The following is a 19595-nucleotide window of genomic DNA, read 5'->3' as shown; positions in this document are numbered from 1 at the left end:
ATACTTGAGAGAACGTGGCAAAGCTCACAGCCAAGTCCCAACGTGTGATGAGAGCTCAGGAAATGCTTTACTACTCTTCTTGCCAGTTCTCAGCAGCAGCCGGGGTGCCTGGTAGATCCCGTGCTCCTCTCCCACCCCCTGCCCTCAGGCTTGGACCCCTGGGTCCCAGGCTCATGCGTTTCTTCTCTCCTCCAATGATCCGGTGCTGAGAGCCATTTGGGGCTTGGGCCCTGTGCCAGGTCTGGCTCCAATGTTCTCTAAGGCCTTGCCCTCAGAGGACCTTGCACGTGGCAGGAGAGAGAAGCAAGCATCCAAGCAAGCGAGGGAGATCACCTGCACACAGAGCGACATGGAGACAGCCAGCTCTGGTGGTCCTCATCGTGGGATGCACGTTAGAATCTCCTGGGATTCCCATGCCCGGGGTGTACATGATGGGGTCGCCCGTGGGGTTGGAATGGACCACAGGACCTCATAGGACCCCAGGTCATAATCTGCGCTGTGGAGAGGAGGTGGAGCACAGAGCCACCATAAGGAAAGGGTCTGGTGCCTCCACCACCACCAAGTTCTGGAAACAGAAAAGGCTTTAAAAAATTGACTTTTCGGTGATTTGTTTGCTGTCACAACCCACCTCAGATCCATGTAAATTCCTGAACGCTCCAGTATAGGAAGTAAGGTGCTCTTGGATTTATTTTATTTTTATTTACCTGGGCACCTAACATTTTTGAAAGTAGGATTATATATTTGTATATTTTAAAATATTTCTATTTCATTTTTTCCCTTACCTAGTCTTTTTTCAGGCTGTGGTGTAATTACACTTAAGACATTTTGGGACTGGCAAAATTATCAGATTTACAAGGAGAAGCCTACCATCTATTGAAGTAAATTTATCATTTTCCTCTTCTGAAAAAAAAAAAAAAAAAATTGACTTTTGGATACATGGACTACTCCAAGCTAGACAGTGTCTCAGAAATCAACTTGTCCAACTCCCCGAACAGATGGGGAAACTGAGGACCAGAGAAGGGCATGCTGGCACTCACCAGCATCTGGGGGGTAGCGCTGCTTGTGAGATTTCCCTGCACAGTCCCTGGGTTGAGGGGCAAGGATGGGGGATGCCCTCTTGCTGTTCTCGAGGCTGCCAAAAAATCACCCTGGAGGCGGGTGAACCGAGATCTTGAGAGAGGGGCTGTATTCGTCTCCTAGGGCTGCCACGACAAATTACCTCAAGCTTGGTGGTTTAAAACAACAGAAATGTATTCTCTCACAGTTCTACAGGCCAGAAGTCTGAACGCAAGGTGCTGGCAGGGTTAGTTCCTCCTGGAGGTTCTGAAGGAGAATCTACTCCCTGCCTCTCTCCTTACCTTCTGATGGCTGCCGGCATCCCTTGGCTTGTAGCTGCATCACTCCAATCTCTGCCTCTGTCTCCACATGGCCCTCTCTGTGTTTCTCTGGGTCTCGAATCTCCTTCTTCTTTCTCTTAAAAGGACACAAGTCATTGGATTTAGGGCCCACCCTAAATCCAGGATGATGTCATCTCAAGATCCTTAAATTAATTACATCTGCAAAGATTCTATTTCCAAATAAGGTCACATTCACAGGTACCGGGGGTTAGGTTTTGGACACATCTTTTGGGGGGAACATCATTCAACTCACTGCAGGGCCTCTCTGGGTCACCACGGAAGAGGAGAGGGCAGGAGGATCCCCAGATCAAACCCTCTCAGCCCTGGCCTGTCCTCTTGGGCCCAGCAGCCTGGAGTGTGCCCGCCTCACTCATGCCCACCCCGTAACTGGGTGAGCACAGACGTGTATTGGAGCACCAGTCCCAGAGGGAGCAGGGCATTGTTTGCACGCTTCCCACATGCTGGGGACTGTGCTGGGTGCTGGCGAGAAGCCAGAGGGGCCTGGGAGTGCCTGGCTTAGGCTGGCAACGCTGTGGGGCAGAGAGTGCTGGGGCTGCCTGCCAAGAGGACCAGGAGGAGATGAGGGAGGGTCAGGAGGTGATGCTGGGTTTAGCCTTGAAGGACGAGAAGGGCTTCACAGGAGACAGGTGGGGAGGAAGTTCCAAACTGAGCCCAAGTGTGTGATTGTGGGTGCGGGTGCAGGGAGGGTCCTGCCCTGGAGGTCCCCAGGCGACTCTTGCTACACCTGGTGTCCCTGGCTTGTCCTCCATTGACCCCTCCACCCGGCACTGAGCTCCTGAGAGCAGAGGCTGGGCATTTCATCACAGCACCCAGAGGATGGGGCTGGCACACAGCGGGGGGCTCAACACCTTTGCTGGCTGAGTGATGGACAGAGGACTAGCTCCAAGGAGAAACTCTAAGGGGAGGCCCCTGAGAATCTTGAGGCGGGGAGCCCCCCACTCACCTCACCTTCAACACATGCCACCGTTGTTACCATCAGTGACTGACTCCTGGGGTCCTTTATGTATCACACACCACGCAACACAAACACACACACACACATACCCCTCAAGGATTTGAGGCAGCGTGCCAAAAAATACACAAATAGGTAAAACGAAACTTAAATATGTGAAGATGAAATTGAGACCAAGGAAAAACGTGGATAGAGATATCAGCATCGGCCTCATCCATTCAGTACCTACTGTATGCAGAACACAGATCGGTGATTCCAATTTCTCCGTTGGACCTGGCCAGGGAGGGGGCTGGTCATTTTAGAATTCCAGAGTTTTCGATTTGGAAAAGTTCTTAGAAGTACCTGAATTCAATGTCCTACACAAAGAGAAATGCCCTCTACTTCATTCATTCACTCATTCATTTGTTTAGTCAACAAACCCTTTATTGGGTACCTACTGTGTGCCTGCTGATAAGCACAGGTCAGACAGGCAGTCTGGACAGAACGGCAGTCATCTGTTACTGCTCCAGCAATCTCTGCTCTTTACAAAGTGCTCTCCAAGGGCTGTCTCTCTGTGTCCCCAGGGAAGCGGGACACAGATGCAGAGGCTGGGATCCGGCCTGCCAGGGCCATTGAGTAAGAGAGAGGGTGAAGGCCGAGCCCGATCCAGGTTTTCTGGAATGGGAACGGGATTGATGCCAGGTATTCAATAGGCTTTCCACGTAGTGTATTTCATTTCATGTATCATGATGCCGTGTGATCTTAAGCTGGATACTCAGCTTCTCTGTGCCTCCCTAAGCTCATCTGTAAAGACGAGATCATTAAACATTAAAGGACCTAATGTGCCAATGTTGGTTTTGACAAATGTACGGTGGTTACGTAAGATGCTAACAATAGGGGAATCTGAGTGAGGAGTTTACGGGAATTCTCTAGTATCTTGGCAACTTTCTTGTAAATCTAAAATGATTCCAAATTTAGAAGTTTACGAAAAAAATTAAAAGACCGTTTCACGAGTTTGTTGTGAGGCAGATTTACTAAAACACATTCTAAGTATTGGTGAATATGACTTAATTCTCACAAAATATTGTGATGGAGGTTTATTATTCCCATTTTCCAAACTGGCCTCAGAGAAGTTCAGTGAGTTGCCAAGGGGCATACAGATAGTATTAGGCGACATCTGGATTTGAACCCAGGCCTGAAACGCTCCAAAGGCCTCACTCTGCTCCCTCTAATATTTAAGAACTTTCACTGACACGGAAATGACCACTGTGCCGGGAGCAGTTCTGCTAATTAGAGCCTCATCGTTGTAGTGATAAATGATCAAATGTCCTCTCCTTGCTCAGGCCTTGATTCCAAATGGATGGCCACCCCCTCCCCACCCCATCTCCCATGAGCTGACCCATCTCCCCTGGTCATTGTTCTGCTTTACCTTAAGTGAGGGGCTCAGAACAGGCCCAGGGCTCTGGGTGTGGCCTCTTGGAGCTCAGCCATCCTCTGTCTTCAGGGATCTGGACAGCACGGTACCACTCATGCAACTTGGGAGGAAGAAAGCCTCATCTTGCTGCTAAAGGGGCCAGGGAGAGCATGGCCCCAGCTGCTCGGATGTGGCCAAATGAAAAGACACAGCATTCAGTCCTGGTGACTCTGTGTGGCAGTGTGGTTGTGGGCAGTCCTTTAACTTTCCTGAGACTCAGTTACCTTATCCTGTTACACAGGGACACTAATAACAGTACTTCCTGTCACTACCTATTACCTCCCAAGCAGAGTCCCAGATGCGATAGGATACCCCAGCTCTGCCCACCCACCCCCTCCAAAGTCCCATATATTTCCCAATAGCACAGCCTATGGGACTGTAACACCAATTTTCTTGTATCTCTTCCCCCCAGAAATCTGTGATTCCTTCTGGGACAGCAACTGCATTTTATTTACCTTTAGGTACTCAGTGTCTAATAATATTGACAGTAGAAAACCTTCCATAGCACTTCCTCTGGGCTGGGCTCAACCCTGTGAGGTAGATACTATTTTTATCCCTATTTTACAGATGAGGAATCTGAGGCGTAGAGAAATGTCTAGAACTGTACCTGGCACACAAAGTGTCCAATATCTGCTTTTGTTAGACAGATGGAAAGGTGGATAGGCGAGTTAATGAGCAGATCGGTGGATGGATGGCTGGGTGGATGGGTATATGGTTAGATGGATGAGTGTATGAAAGATTGGACAGATGGGTGCATATGGGGGGGCAGATGGAGTGGTAAATGGCTGAGTGTATGGGTGAGTAGATAGGGGTGGGTGGGCATGTGGAAGGATGACTGGATGAGTGGGAGGGTGGATGGTTGACGGATGCATGGATGGATGTATGGCTGGATGGGTGAGTGGGTAGATGGATAGACGGTGGATGTGTGGATGAGTCAATAAATGGATGAGTGAGTGAATAGATGGATGAGGGCTTGGATGGTGGTTCACAAAGGGCCTATGTTATCAAGTCCTGAGAGTGAGGAAGTAACCTTGCAACCGTTTAAAGGGTGGAGGCATTTAGCAATAGCAAAGGAAACCTCCTCCCCTTAATAATGGAAAGACCCTGGGAACAGGAGACCTCCCCACCCCCCAACTCCAGATCCTTGGGCAGGTGGCCATCTCCCAAACCTGAGGCTCTCTCCTCCCCCGCCCCTGACACCGACCCGGGGCAGCCCCCCACACCTGTGGATGAAAGGTTGGCAGAGGCAGAGGGTGGGAGGGCGGCTTGTTCCCTCGCTGTCGGCAGTAACCTTCCTCCCGGCTGCTTGTTCGGCGTAATGTTCCACTTGTCTCCCCGCAACACTTGGATACCCGAGCCAATTTTGTCATGCAAATGAATTCAGCCCATTGTAAATCCCGCGGAGGGAGCGGGTCTCGGAGCCAGCGGGGGCGGGGCTGCGCCGAGCGCCAAGTGGCTCCCCTGCTCCCCTCCACCACCACGGGGGAATTGGGTTACAGAGCTTCGCTGCGGACCCCTGGCCCTTCCCCGCTAAAATCCCAGACCGTTGAAGCCGGAACAGGCTTTACAGATGGATCATCTCCGATTACAGGTTAATAATCTGAGGCTCAGAGAGGGCCAGTGACTTGACACAGACACACAGCCAGTTAGCCAGGGCTCAGCCAACTCTCTGATTCTCAGCCAGAATGCTCTCCGCTAGGTCGAGCTGCCCCAGCCACCGTCTTCATTCAGAGCCCACTGGCCACCAGGATGGCCTAAATCTACTTCTCCATCCAATCTAAGCTGCAGCACGACAGTAGGACCTTCCAGGGGCCAGGACCTCCCAGTAGCTAGTTCTGTTACAGGGAGCAAGACAAGGGAACAAGGGACATGTGAACAAGGGACAGGTCTGGCTGTCAGGAGAAGCAGGAGGGTCTAGGGAACAGTCTGTGGGTCTAGGCAGGTGAAGGCCAAGTCCAGGGATATTGGACATGGCAGGGCTGGGCTGACAGGTATTACTGGTAGAGAATCGGGCTGGAGTGCAAATGTCAGGTGTTCTGCAAGGAGGGCAGGCTGGCACGGATGCCAGGATGTCATCATCAGCAAAAGCAAGAAAGGGTGGGAGGAGTGCTTGGTCACTGGGAGACGATGTGTGACTAAACCCATGGAGCTACCTGGCGCCTCGAGGAAGGTGAGACCTGCACGTGAGCTCTGCCCGGGGAGGGCAAGGACAGAGGTTCCAGGCTGCCCTGTCCCAGCTGCAATGCTGGCAGCACACAGGGAGGGAGGCGAGGACGGGAGAACTGGCACTTGGTTCAAGGCTGAAACACTCCAGCCACTTTACACCATCCTGGGCTAATTCTTGCAGTAACTCTCTGAGATAGATGTTGTCCCACTTTACAGATTAGAAAACTGAGCCCAGGGAGATGACCTGCCTGGCCCTCAAGGTCACACAGCTTAAAGTGGAGATCTGAATCACGGTCCACAAGATTCAGGCATTTCAGAGGCGGTGTTCTTGCCACTCCACATTCTGCCACTCCTGCCAAACTCTGCTATCGGGAATCAGTCCCTCATTGAACTGCTGACATCTGAGGAGGGTGGGGTTGATAAGAGAAGTGGTTATCGGCAGAGCCCAACTTTCCAGGAGGGGAGAGTTTCAAACCATTTGGAAGACTCAGGGGCTCCAGTGATGCACTGGATAAAGCCCTGTCTTCTTCCCTGTCACTGAAAGCCCTTTCCAACCTGCACCCCACCCCGTACACACCCCCAACTGCTGGCTGTTCCTCAGCCTTCATTCCATGCCCCTCCTTGCCTCCAGGTCTTTGTACAGGCTGTTGCCTCTGCTTGGAATGCCCTTCCCCGCTTTGTCCACCTTCTGACCTTCAAGGCTTGATTCGGTTGTTCCCAAGACCCTCCTTTCCCCACCCTGGCCAGCGTGGCTTCTCCCTCCTCTGTGCTCCTGTACTTCTCGCACTCACACCTATTACACTGCTTGTTTGTAGGAATTTATATCGTGTCAGTCTTCCGAACTAGTCCTAGAGGGTCAGAGGCATGTATCACCTCCCAACACATGCCTAGGGCATGGTAGGGGCATGATAAGTATTGCATTGAAGGAAGGGAGGGAGGGAGGGAGGGGAGGGGAGGGGAGGGGAGGGAAAGGAGAGGAAAGGAAGGAACTGGGAACCAGTTGGCCCTAGAAGGAAGATATGAGGCAGATGCAGGGTGAATAAACCCTAGACTTTGGAGTCAGAGACTCCTGAGTCTTGAGTTTCACTGATTTACTAGCTGTGTGATCTTAAGCCTGTTACTTCATCTCTCTGGGTCTCAGCTGTCTCCCCTGTAAACTGGGGATGGTAATGTCTTCCTCTTAGGTGGTTGTGAGGATAACAGAAGATATATATAAAACTTACGACGTGTAAGAAGTGCTCAACAGATGCCGAGTCCCTTAACCTACCCCCTGCCCAGTGTTGGACTCTTGCCAAGTGCCCAGAAGGGTGAGTGGGCGACGCTGGGGCTCAGTCCTACACCAGGAGAGGCTGTGTCTGGTGGCTCCCCCTTCTCCACACTGCAGACCCTGTGACCAGAGACCTTCTCTACTCCCCAGATCTGTCTGGGGCCCCTCCTCCTGCCCTGACCGCATCCCCCATCCCATCACTAGATCCCTGCGCTGATCCTGCTGCCCATTCTCAACCGGCCTGAGCCAAACCAAATGCAGGAGGTCAATCAACTGCTAGAAGCACTCCCATTCCGGAGCCTGGCCCAGGTCATTCTGAGCAAGCTGCAGACCTGAACAGCATCAGATACGGCCTCAGGGTCCCTGGGGCCAGTGGCAGGGCCTTGGGTCCCCTCTGCCCCCCACGGCTGCAAGCACCAGTGCTCTCTCCTGCCTGGCCAGCCCAGAAGGCAGGGTGCTGCAAAGGAAAGCAACTCCCCAAGAGCTGTGCGACTTGGGCCTTTGTCCAGCTCTGCCTAGGACCTGCCGTGTGCCCTGGGCCAGTCCCTTCCTTCTCTGGGCCTCAGTTTCCCATCAGCCAACTGAGAGGGATGGACTCAGGGAGCACCAAGGCCTCAGCTTTACGGGAGGAGGAGCTGAGGATAAGGCATTCGCTTACAGCTCAGACACTTCTCCCGAGATCCCACCACGCTGGCCCGGATGAAGGAGGAAGCGCTCAGTATGTCCAGGCATTGTGCTAACAGACCTTCTTAAATAAATGATCTCATCAGTCCCTAGAACCACCCTATGGGGCGGCCTACATTATTATCCCCATTTCACCAGTGGGAAAAGGGCCAGAGAAGGGCCCTTATCCCAGGCTCCACAGAGCCCGGTTCTGCTGACTCCAGTCTCCATACATACGGCTTATGGCTTGGACCCCACCTGGCTTCAGGGCTTGGCTTGGGGACATTTGTGAGCCTCTCTGCCCAGATGTGCCCACTCCCCTCTGCTGGCTTTGAAGGAGGGTGGTCCATGGTAGATGCAGAGAGGAGGACTGCCAGTGGGTTTATACGCAAAACGTGCTCGCAGAGCCCCACAGCGCCTGGCTCCTTGTGGGCACTCGTGCTGGAGAAAGGGAGGGGGAAGGAAGGGAGAGACCCACAGGTCCTCGATGTTCAGGGGACGTCAGCCCTCCACATCTCCACCTGGACAGTAGTCCTCTCTCAACCACTCCACACGGGAGGCATGGACCAAGGTGCAAGTCGCCGGAAGCAGAAGGACCTTCTCTGCCCATCCCTCACCAGAGGCCTCGGGCACACCCCTTCCCTTCCCTGGTCCTCCTCCGTGCCAGATGTGGACTTGAACCACAGGACCGCCTCCACCTCCCACTCTGCTTTGCTGCAAACCCCCTCCCCCAGCCCCCTGCAGTTCAGCAAGCCCCCCGGGACACCCCTGCCCACACCCCCGCTGATGAACGCTCTGAGCCCCTCTGGACCATTCGCCGCGGCCACGGGGTCCGCCTGGCTGCCCGCGGTCCGGATGCCACCTTCCGCTGGCATAACATATGCCCCGCACCGCCACCGCCCCAGTCACTCAATCCCAGCCGGTCTGTGGAGGCAGAGATAGTCCTTAATGAGAAGGGCCCAGGCTTTATCTGCTTTCTACTTCAGCCATTATCTCCCCCAGTCTATAGACACGCAGTTACCTCTGACAATAATGCTCAGAGGCAACAAATGCTGATGAGTTTTCTATGCAGTACGCACAATAAGTCTATCAAAACAACCTCGGAAAATTATGAACCCCCGTGACAGACAAATACAACCAGCTCCGGCATGAATTTAGAGCCCCCAATGCTACGTTTCTTTTAATTCTTCAGGCCTCCCTTATCTCTGCTGTTCCTCTTCTGGTGGGGAGATAACAGTAATTCTTCTCCGTGCTGGCTTTTTTTTTTTCCTCTCTCTCCTCCCTCCTTGCTTTTTTTTTTTTTTTTTTTCCACCCACTGAGTGAGATGTTTTCCGTGTCTTTCTGCTTGCTAAAGATAAAGGGTTAAAGACCAACTTATGTTGGGTGCTGGGGAAGGGGGGAGGGGGCACGGGAGAGGGGAAAAAAAGTAATCAGCATTCAAGAGATTGCTATCAGAGAATCCTCGCAGAGAACAGTAATTTTGCTGGCTTCGGCGAGGGCTCTCTCCGCTCCCACCCCCCCTTTTTTATGAATGCACATAATGCCTGGAGTGTTGGGGGCAGATAAAAGAATTAGCAGCAGCCAGGGGGACGGAGGCCCGGAGAACAGGGGAGAATTAGAATGTCTATCTTTGTCTCTTCCGGCTCATCCAGCCAGCCGAGGCTCCTGGCTCGTAAACAATTTAATCTTTTTGCTACAGTTAAAATACAAAGACAGCAAGCCTCCTTCTTCCAAATGGAAAAGGGAGGAGGAGCGGGACAGGAGGAGGAGGGTTGGCCGGTGGGGGGCACGGGATGAGGGCGAGGCAGATAGGAAAGGGCTGACGCCACAAACTTTTCTGCTGCCGGCTTAACCCCTTGGCCTTGAGACCTCAAGAACTGCCCCCCCCAAGCTGTGCTGTCCCCACTGGGGACACAGCCTAGACTTGGTTTGGTCTAGCCACTGGAGGAGGGGGATGGGGCGGGGGGGGGGGAGGCACTCTTGCTCCTTTGAAGGGTCCCTGGTCCCTGTCTTCCAGGGAGGTGACAGCTGTGGCCATTCATCCCTTGCTTCTTCCCTTGGTCTTCCCACAGTCAAGGCCTTTCCTTATTCCTCCTCCACTTCCTGCCTCTCCTCCCCTGGCTCCTTCTAGGCTCTGGTGAGAGTGCTCATGTCTTGCAAAATGACTTGCTTGCCAGGCGGCAAGCTCCCTGAGGGTAGGGGCTACAGTAGCCACTGTGCCATTGTGCCCCCTGCACAGGGCAGGAATGGGGCTCTCTGCCTCAAATGGGGGCTCCAGCTCTCCGCCTTCTGCCTGAGACCAGTGATGGAGCAAGGCCAAGATGGGATGGAAGGACACATTCCTTCTCCCTTTCTCCTGCTCTTTCACACGCACGCACGCACGCACGCAGTGGGAGAACAGAACTCAGGAAAGAACACAGCCTAGAAAGAGCAGAAGCCCTTCTGGATGGAGAGATCATTTCGAGGGACCTGAAAATAAGCCAGAAAAAAAGAAGCCTTCTCCAGGCTCCTAGAGATAAGGTTAGAGGAGGCGGGACCCCTCCAACCCGGGGAGGGGGCAGCAGCCCATGTGACTGACCAGCTGGGCATCCTCAAGGCAATCCAAACAGCTGGTGCCCCCGAGCGCTCACCGTAACCCCACGCTGTGGCCACTTTGAGCCATTCCAGCTGGACCCTTGTCCCACACAATGTGGAAAGCCCAATTTTCATAGGGCCAAGCTGGAGGCTGGTTCTTCCTTCTCTGCTCTTGCCTCTCCTGCAGACTACTAATCCCAGCGTATTGGCACTGAATTTACTGCCCTCTCTTACTTGAAAGCTCCTAAAGGGCCAGGAACTTCCTCCCCACCCCTGGATGCCCAAGCCCAGCACGGTGCCCGGCCAAGCTGGGTGAACGCTTGCTGAGTGATTTGATGGATGAAGAGAGGAGTGAAGTCGGGGAAAACCGGGAGAGAGCGGGGAGCTTCTTTGGGCACCAGACACACACTTGAGGAGGGGCTACTCAGGCAAAGGATGGGAGGATGAGGGCCCGGAAGAAGAAGAACAGGGGTGTGGTCCAGACAGCTGGTCCTTTCTCCCCAGGCTCCGCCAGCCAGAGCCCTTCAACAAATGGAGGGAACCAAAGCAGTGATCAGGCGTCAGCCAGGTGCAGCCCTGCTGGGGCTCAGCCACATTCAGAGTGAAACCTCCAACCCCTTGGCTTGAGGCCCTTCCCAGGAAGGCGTGGGGGGAAATCGTGGGCCTTGGGGTCAGGGGAACTGGGGTCACCTCCCAGCTCTACCTCTTGTTGGCTGTGTGAACTCCAGTTGGTCAATCTCTCTGAGCCTCAGTCCCCTATCTGTAAAATGGAAATAATAATGACTTCTACCTTACGGAGTTGGGTTAGCACATAGTAGGGACCCAGCAGGCATTGGTCATGTCAAAGTAGAAGAAGCAATGCCTTGTAATGACAAGCATAGCAGACACAATAAACCAAATATGCTGAAAACATAAACACATCTCAAAGCCCCACAGAGAAGCTTCCATTTACAGCTGACCCTTGAACAACCTGGGGGTTAATCCACATATAACTTAGAGCTGGCCCCCCTGTATCTGTGGTTCCTCCACATCTGTATGTATTTATGTCATTCATCCTACCTCTGCCTTCTACTCCTTGGGAAACTGGGCTAAGCCATGATGTGGGGAGTAAAGCTGCTTTCCCAGTTCCTGTGTCCCTCCCAGGGCTGGGGAGGGGGCAGTTCAGGAGGAGCTCTCGGGAGACTCCAGGAGGTGGGTGGGGCTGGTCACTCGCTCCAGGGTCTACAGCTTTGCAAATAACCTCCAGCCTGCTGGCCTTCCCTTTCGATCCCTTCACATCTGTGACCTGGGCTAAGCTCTCCCTCTAGTCCCAATATTAAATATTAAATATTATTCGTCCTTCCTCACCCTGACCCCAATATTACCCTGAAAATAACCCCCCAGCCTAGCTGAGGAGACATGGGAGTGGAACGTAGGGTACGAACATACGTTTATATAAACGATGTTCAAATAATAATGTTTAGTGTTTGTATCTTAAAACCAGATAACAGTTATTTTCAAACATATATTAAATATATATAATCTTGGTCATGTCCTAAACCAGGGTATCCCAAATTGTCCATACGTCAGAATCATCTGGGTAGCTTTAAAAAATACTAGATTCTGAGCCCAAGCCTAGAGATTCTGAATCAATATGTATATGTATGAGGGTGAATTTTGGATTTTGGGGGTGAGAAAGTAGATTTTTTTAAAGACCCCAGGTGATTCAGTTGAGGAGCCTAATTTGGGATCTGCTGTCTTTAGCAGCAAAGAAATAGCCTTCATTTTATTCATTAATTCAACAAATACTTTCGGAGCCCCTGCTATCTATCTTTATGTGTGTTGGGGGCAGGGGGTAGGACATAAAGAAGCCAAAAAGCCCACAGGGCACAAAAAAGCAGTGTCTAACCACCAATATAGATTCCCCACTCCTCGGCCTCAATCAAAAAACCCACCCAATACTGATTTCTCCCCTTCTGATATCCGTAGGGCTTACTGCCTCTTCTCTACTTAAGAACAGAGCAGGAATACATATTAAGTAAGGACCTAGTTAAGTGCCAAGCACTTCATTCAGTATTTAACTATACCTATGATCGCATTTAATCCATAACTTGTGTGGTAGTTATTATTACCTCATGTTATTAATGAGGAAATAGAGGCACAAAGAGGCTGAAGAACTCACAGAAGTTCGCAAAGTGAACAAAGGGCAGGGTCATACCTCTCCCCCGAACTTGCGTGCTGCTTAAGTGCAGGATCTTGGAATTCTATTTCTTTATTATTAATCACAGTGCATAGCGCTTAATCAGTTATTCATTCAAAAAACTGATAAACCACCGTGTGCAAGGCACTTAACCGTGGGGGATAAATAAGACCCTGTCCTCAAAGAGTGCAGTTTAGAAGGTGAACTTGGGCAATGGAGCAAATAATTCAGAGGCAAGGTATGAGTGCCTTCCAAGAGAGGGACAGTAGCAAGTTATTAGAATCAGTGGAGAGAAATTCCTTCCAGCTTCTGGGACTCAGAATGCCAGAAATCCAGAGGTGCTTGGCAAACCTTGAGGTCTTATTTCATCAGAGAGGTGAAGCACCTCACCCAAGGTCACACAGCTGGGTGTGCCATAAATACATGATGAATCGAACGAGATTATTCACTAACTCCAATTACATCTTAACTGCTAATAACTTGGCTCCGGCTCCCCTCGTGGGATTTCCTCCTTGGACCAAGCTTCCCTTCCCCCTTCCACTGTCATCGGCCAATTAGAGAAGGGCAGGTGCTGTGATTGGGGTCACAGAGAGAGGAAGAGATGGAGAGGACCACAGCTCACCCCCTATCCAAGGCTGAGAAGGAGGTGATCGGTTTCAGGTGCTCACAGCCTCTCGTGATGAAGAGGCTGAGAGAAACTCACGCACGTGGCAGACTTGGATGCCCAGTGCCCCCAACATGAATGCCCACAGCACCCTTTCCTCGACATGTTGAAGACCAGCAGGCATGGGGAGAGATGTGGGGCTACATGTAGAGACATTGAGGCAGACCAGCAGAGCTGAAGACAGACACAGACAAGGAGAAGAACAGTACCACAAGAAATACCCATATACGTGAGAACAAGCCAGGTATTGCCACCAAACTAGCTTCTGAGAGAGTCACAGAGATCCAGAAAGGTGCGGGCAGACACAAAGGGATTCTTGGGCAGATTCAGGTATCCACTGATTTATTCCACTGGAATGTATGAGGCACCTACTATGTGCAGGCGCAGGGAGTTCTTTGTCCTCACAGAGCTCACAGTCTGGTGGAAGAGAGCAGGCATGGAAACAGCAATTACAGTACAGTGAGCAAGAAACACAAAGACGAAAAGCAGCCCAGAGAAGCACAAAAAGAGAGCCAGAGAGAAAAAGGCACAAAGAGAAACCCAGAGGTGCTGAGAAAGAGGAAGGCAGAAGTGAAGACACACAGAAGCGCTTAGAGAGAGAGCAAGAGAGAGGCATCCACAGATGTGCACGCATGCACGCATACCTACACCAACACCTCTGCTGGGCACGAGTACAGAAGAGGTCCCTCCCAGCAGAGCCAAAGCTTCCTCCTGTGAGGATGTGGGAGTGGGGCTTAGGGATATCTAAGCTTCCTCCTGCAGGGGCACAGCAGGCTCAGGTGGGGGAAGAGCCAGGCCCTGATGAAGGCAAACAAGGTCTGCAGATGTGTGGGCAGATGACAGGAGATGGTAGGTGCTGGGGCTGCTTTCTATCCCCCAACTGTGCTGGGAGCCAAGGCAGGGGTCCAGCCCCTGCAGATTCTCGATGATGACGGTATTTGGGTCAGCATCCCTCCACCGCAAACCAAGAGCACTTCAGCTGGCCCAGCGCAGAGGAAGGGGCTCTCCGGACCTTAAGAAAGTCCCCAGTCACCTAATTGGAAGGAACCATGTAGTCCTGAAAGCTAACTTTCTTTCCGTCTAACTTAAATCCCTCCAGCTGCAGCTTAGGTCCAGTTCCAGTGGTAGAGGGCAGGAGCTCAAGGCCACAGAGCACGTGTTCCCAGGATGCCTACTTCATTCTGATCACCTGCTCAGGAACCTGGCCCACTGGAAGTTACCTAAGGTAGCACTCCCTCAGAAATGCTCTGGACCCAACTCCATCATACAGAGGAAACGAGTCAGGGAGGGGGTGAGGGGGAACTTGCCCAAGATTTCACAGCAGTGGATCGGGAAATGGGTCCTGAGTCCTCAAAGCACAGCCCTTTATCCCACAGCACCTGGCCACTGGTTCCTAGTAGAAGCCGTGGGCCCCTGGCAGACTTGAACCCAAGAGGACACAGTCCACACACAGGGGGATGGAGAGGGTTTGGGTGTGGTCTTGGAGGACATGAGCCTGACCCAGGCACCCCTCACAAACCCACCCAAGCCCTACGGGCTTCTAACAGCACAGGGTCAGACACCCAACAAGTCACCCCACCTCCGCTAACCGCCTTCCCACACCTGAGCCCCTGGTTACGTACTTCCCTCAGCATCTTTCTCACGCCATATTTCCGTCCATTCAACAAATGTCTGTTGAGAGCTCTCCTCACTGGGCTAAGCACTGGGATGCAGAGGTGACAAAAAAGACAGAACTCCCTTTAAGGGGCTGATGAGCGGGAAGGAAGCGGCTAGGGAGGCCCGACGCCGTAGGGCCAATTACCGCACAAAAGGTTGAATCAGAGCAGACGCCCCAGGTGCAGGGGCTCACCCTCCCAGTGCCACCCCCCACCCCCCCGCCCCGGGCCTCTCCACCCCACCAGTCCCTCGACCCCTTGACGCTGGCCTCTCCTACCTGATGCTGCCCGGCTTGGGCATCCCCCGACCCCGTGTGCCCAGCCCTTACTACCTCTGATTCCGCGCGGGCCTCGCGGGCCTCTCCCACCTGACCAGGACCCTGACCCTGACCCTGACCCCGCGCCTGCACCGCCTGACACCGCCTGACACCGCCCGTCCTCCCTCCGCCCCGCGGGCCGCTCGGCCCAGCTGCCTCGTGCGCGCCCGCCGCTCCCGAGGACACGCGCTGCGCCTCCAGGGGCTCTGCCCAGCGCGGGGCCTGCCCCCCGCATGCTAAGTGCAGGGCCCAGACTTAAGTAGCAATTAAGGCTGCGGGAGAAGCAAGAGAAGGGCAAACAGCCTGTTTTATTTCCCTCCCTCCAGTACCCCCATTACACACACACCTCGTCGTTGGAAGAAAAGAGGGAAAGAGTGCGAGAGAAAGGGGGGGGGGGGGACTAAACCAAACCTCACCGCCATTAGGAGAGCCGGCTGGGGAAGAAAAGATACGTATTAAATGGATGTTTCTGCACAAAAACCCCAGGCTGACAACATCTCTGGCCTTGTAAGGGGGAAATGACCGTGCCTCGGTGTTTACGTAGCTGAAATCAGGGGGAATTATGCTGTCATACTGACAACCGGAGGAGGACAATTTTAAAATTACACCGTTCAACACCTTTAATGATTTGTAACAGAAGAGGTGTGGCTACTCCTATTAAATGTGTTGCCAAATCAATAAAAGGGATAATTGCAGTTGTCGGAGCAAATTATAGCAGCGTCTCTTCTGTTGCTGTACAATGTTCCCTTGTAAACTGCTATTACAGGCAGCGCCGTATTTCTCTCTTATTTGGCCGCTTTGTAATGAGTTGGTATTTGGCAGCATAATAGTTCCACTTTCTTTTATGGAGCTCTCCCTTTAACTTTTTCTCCTTTGTGCAGCCTGTAATTTCCTTGCCCTCCCTGCCTGTTTTCAGAGGTGGCTGCGCTGCCTGTCAGCAGCCTCTGGGTGATAAACTATATTATTTCACATTATTTTCAGGCCTTTGCAATTGGCAGTTGGCTGGGGTAGAGGGGTCTGAGGGGATGGGGCTGTTGGAAGGCCGGGAGAGAGGAGACAGGGCTAGGAGGAGAACTAAAAATTCACAGAAATGGAAAGGAAAGGGGATGGGGGAGCATGAGGCTGACCTGGTTCCCAGGGGCGGGGGCCTGGCCCTTTAAACACAGGACTTGCCAGGGGCTTCTGAGCTGAGCAGAGACTCTGAGTGGTGGCTTAGCTATTTGTGTGAAGGGGTGTGCAGAGCCCTGCCAGACTCCAGCTTCACCCTCAGCACCCCAGAACCCCCGCCTCTCCCTGCTCCTAAAAGTAAAACCAATAAACAGCTCAGGACTAAGGAGCTATTGTTTCTCCCTACCCCCCACCCACTTTCTCTGCCTGGGCGGACGCAGGCACCTGGAGCTTAGGCCAGGCCACAGGAGGAGTGGAGAAGCTGCACCCCTGGGAACATCTTGGAACCCCAGGTGCATGGATGAGTCTTAGAGGATGGACAAGCCATTCCCACTGCAGACAAAGCCTGAAGCTGCAGGGAATTCTAAGGCACCATGGGGATGGAGACCATCACAGGCCTGTTCCTGGGGATGTATCAGGACACCAGAAGCCAGGTTCCAGGCCTGAAAGTGCCTCCTCTCCCCTCACCCACACACAGGTCTTGGCCCCCGGCTGGAAAGGACAGTGTCCCTGGGCAGCTGTGGACCAAGCTTTCTGTGTGTATCATTCAGTTCCTGAGACAGTGATAAAAATCCTAGCCCAGACAAACCTCACTCAGTCAGTCCCTGCGTTGGGCTACAGGACAATCAATCGGAATTACTGAGAGGTCTCAATGAGAGGCAATTGAAAACGAAACACCACTTTATTACTTCCACGGAGCTGCCATCCCTGGGACCCATTTGCTGCCAAGTAGCACGGCAGCAAGACCTGCTCGGATGAGCAGATAAGACTTGATAGTGAGCAAATAAGACCCATTTGCAATGAGCAGCATCAATTTGCTTGCCAACAATGAACAAAGTCCTAATTCTCTATGGTAGGTGCCTTATGGCCTTTGGAGTGTCCTCCTGTTTCCATCCTTCATGGTTCAGGCTAACTTTTTATCCCAAGAGGGCAAATGAAAGTCAACTTGCCTAGGTGCAACCAGAAGAAGTTTTAGATTATAAAGGTTTGAGTGAACACCATTTAGCCTGGGACAGATTTCCAGGTACCTGTCACCAACCTTCTTAATTTGAGCAATAATCAGTCCCATAAAATCCCAGCAAAATGAAAACATGTGGACAGTCCCATAGCATCTGCTTTTAGCAGGAAGGTGATATTTTTCTTTACAATGGTCTGTGCTAACAATGCTTCAATTCAACCAATAGTTAACTATCAACCCAACCAATGTTAATGGTCTCTGATATTCCAGGCACTGTAATGAGTGTTAGGGATCCATTGGGGAACAAAACAGACACCATCACTGCCTTCCAGGAGGGCACTGGAAATACAATAATGAGCAAGGCAGGTGTAAGGCTTGCTCCTATGAAGCTTACAGTCTAGTAGCAGAGACAGACGTCAATCAAATCATCACATCAGTATGTAATTACAGAATTGTGATGAATGCTGGGAAAGAGAAAGGCATGAGTTTACCTCTACTAGCCACAAACTGGAAACAACCCAAATGCCCAAAGGAGGCCAGAGTGGCTGGAGTACAAGGGGCAGAGCTGTCTAGATGAAGCTGAAGAGGTGGGCAGGGATCCTGGGCAGGGGGAGACACATCAAAGATTGGTCTTTGATCCAAAGGGCAAGAGAAAACCACAGAGGGGTTTTAGGCAGGAGAGTAACATGATCCAATTTACATATTAGGAATACCACTTGCTACAGATGTACTGGGCAGATGGGATTGAAGAGGCTCAAAGCAGGAACAGGAAGACTGGTTCGGAGTCCTTCCCAGTGGTCTGTGAGAACATTAACAGTGGCTTGCAATAAACAAATGAAAGGATACTCAATATCATTAATCATCAGAGAAACACGCAGTACCACCACCGTGAGATTCTACTATATCCCCATCAGAAAGGTGAACATTTAAAAGACAGACATGAGGGAGGTCGTTCCTGATCTCCACAGATCTTGAAGAGATTGGAAAGGAAGGGCAGGGGCTGCAGAAAAGGCCACAAATAAGGAGGAATTTCACAGTGAATGGACTGTTCTAGTTCCTGAGGTTACTGCTCCTCAACCCGAGGCTGCAGAAGGCGCTGAAGGTGCTCAGGGGCCCCCAGTGCCCATCCTGCCGCTAGCTGAGGACCGACTGGGCCTCAGGCCTCTGCTGGAGTCAGGGCTGAAGTTCCCACTGCTCAGACCTCTGAACGCCATGTGGCTGACAGGGTCTTGGTGCTCCAGCCGGGTGTCAGCCCTGTGCCTCTGAGGTGGGAGAGCCGAGTTCAGGACATTGGTCCACCAGAGACCTCCCGGCTCCACATAATATCAAACGGCGAAAGCTCTCCCAGAGATCTCCGTCTCAACGCTAAGACCCAGCTCCACTCAAAGACCAGCAAGCTCCAGTGCTGGACACCCCATGCCAAACAACTAGCAAGACAGGAACACAAACCCACCCATAAGCAGAGAGGCTGCCAAACATCATAATAAGGTCACAGACACCCCAAAACACACCACCGGACTCGGTCCTGCACACCAGAAAGACAAGATCCAGCCTCATCCACCAGAACACAGGCACTAGTCCCCTCCACCAGTAAGTCTACACAAGCCACGGAACCAACCTTAGCCACTGGGGGCAGACACCAAAAATGACGGGAACTATGAACCTGCAGCCTGTGAAAAGGAGACCCCAAACACAGTAAGTTAAGCAAAATGAGAAGACGGAGAAACACACAGCAGATGAAGGAGCAAGGTAAAAACCCACCAGACCAAACAAATGAAGAGGAAATAGGCAGTCTACCTGAAAAAGAATTCAGGGTTATGATAACAAAGATGATCCAAAATCTTGGAAATAGAATGGAGAAAATACAAGAAACGTTTAACAAGGACCTAGAAGAACTAAAGAGCAAACAATGATGAACAACACAATAAATGAAATTAAAAATTCTCTGGAAGGAATCAATAGCAGAATAACGGAGGCAGAAGAACGGATAAATGACGTGGAAGAGAAAATAGTGGAAATAACTACTGCAGAGCAGAATAAAGAAAAAAGAATGAAAAGAATTGAGGACAGACTCAGAGAGCTCTGGGACAACATTAAGCGCACCAACATTCAAAGTATAGGGGTCCCAGAAGAAGAAGAGGAAAAAAAAGGGACTGAGAAA

General features: G+C 51.8%; 1 long non-coding RNA gene across 1 annotated transcript; it reads right to left on the bottom strand.

Annotated features, from left to right (window-relative positions):
• Positions 1-931: 931 nt before the first annotated feature.
• LOC309618998 lies at positions 932-6793 on the bottom strand. Its single transcript, XR_014238708.1, has 3 exons — positions 5047-6793; positions 3779-3943; positions 932-1473 (listed from the first exon to the last, which is right to left on the bottom strand). It is a non-coding gene; the product is annotated as an uncharacterized lncRNA (long non-coding RNA).
• Between the last annotated feature and the right edge of the window lie 12802 nt (positions 6794-19595).

The sequence above is a fragment of the Balaenoptera borealis genome (assembly GCF_965194805.1).
Source record: "Balaenoptera borealis genome assembly, chromosome: 20".
In the NCBI taxonomy this organism is placed as follows: Eukaryota; Metazoa; Chordata; class Mammalia; order Artiodactyla; family Balaenopteridae; genus Balaenoptera; species Balaenoptera borealis.
This window is presented reverse-complemented; position numbering and strand designations above follow the sequence as displayed.